We start from the raw sequence: 1,671 nt of genomic DNA, 5'->3' as shown, positions 1-1,671 counted from the left end.
CAAAATTTGATCTTTAAATGCTTATAAAAAAAAATTGTGCCTATGTATTTTTAATATTTTCAACTGATATGTAACAATATATCAGTAGCTTTGTATAGAAGATGCTAAGATAAACATTCAGTCAAAATTTCATGTATCTACGGTAATTTTTTTTAAAGTTACACCAAAAACCAAATTCAATTTTGTGAAAAATCGATTTTGCGTAAAAATTCCCGTTTTTCCTTAATTTTTCTTTTGTTTTTCCCGGCGCTTTTGAAAACTAATGGGAAATTCACCTTCTGATCGAACAAGATACTGAAGTTGAAAATCGTAGCATTATTTCGACTAGGTACTTATCGTGTACACAGACACAAAAAAAATAAAAAAATAAAAAATAAAAAATAAAAAAACACACATCATTGTAAAATCAATACATTCATCGTTCCACTCAGAATCTAAAATATAAACATAGTTATTTTTTACCGTAATTTTAAGTTAAAATGTGGACGAAATTACATATTAAAAAGAGTAGGTAACGATTTTAGTTATTTTGTTGTAGTTTAAAAATATTATTCTTGGGTACTTGAAAGTATATTATTATATTGTATACACACAATGACATTTTCAAATGTAATTTTTTTCGGCAAAAATTAACTTTTCTTACTTTATAGTATTAGTGCCTAATAGCTAATTAATTACTTTAATCACAATAATATCACCAAATATGCTTAGATATATTATAGGGCCTATAATTATAATATAGGCTGACAGGCCGTCTTCGCTCAGAATCATTTTTACTATACAATGGTTTTATATGCAAATGCTCTAAAACCTTTATCGATTCAACAAAGACAAATTGTTCGAATATGTCTGCAGAAATCTACTCTTGAAGGTTCAACAAGTCAAAACTTTAAATTATTAAATGTATTACTTGTGGATTTACTATTTAAAAAATTGCCATTTTATGGGTTAGTAAAAACATAGAAAATTGGATAACTAAAAATAATGGAAAAACAAAAAGTAAACATCTAGCATACGATGTTAAAGTGATATATTTTAAAAAATTTTTTGGTCAAAAATTCGATAATAAATAAACATAAAAATGTCAAAAAAACTGTTAATGACTGGCTAATATTGTCAATAGGGTAGCTATGTTTACTCTAATTAAGTATAATTTTTTTTTTTTTATATTTATATTATTTAATTACTATTTGTAAGTAATTTGTCGCTCTCTTACTTCAACACAAGGTAGATAATCTATAAGTTTATCATGTAATTTTTATATTTATGTAATAAATGGATTCTATTTAAAAAAAAAAAAAAAAATATTATTGAATTCAAATTTAAAACCATCCATAACAGTGATCCACTTGTAATCTACTGTAAATTCAATAGATTCATCGGTCACTCCGATTTTTTTTTTAAACAAATTTAATTAACCTAGAGGCAAGAAGTTTGAACTAGCAATACGCCCACTTCCACACTGTAAAATTGCATTCGTCAACAAGTAACAACGTTGCCGTAATAGAAATATTATATATTTTATGGTTTAGAATAAAAATAACAAGGATTCTAAATTTAAAATATTTCACTTGAAATATTTCAATAAAATTATGAAAAATATTTTTCTTTTTTTATACATGTTCCGCTATAGATGATTAGAAACAATAAATTTATTACACACTTAGAATT

Source organism: Acyrthosiphon pisum, chromosome X (assembly GCF_005508785.2).
Source record: "Acyrthosiphon pisum isolate AL4f chromosome X, pea_aphid_22Mar2018_4r6ur, whole genome shotgun sequence".
In the NCBI taxonomy this organism is placed as follows: domain Eukaryota; kingdom Metazoa; phylum Arthropoda; class Insecta; order Hemiptera; family Aphididae; genus Acyrthosiphon; species Acyrthosiphon pisum.
The sequence above is the reverse complement of the archived record's forward strand: the minus strand, read 5'-3'. Positions refer to the sequence as shown.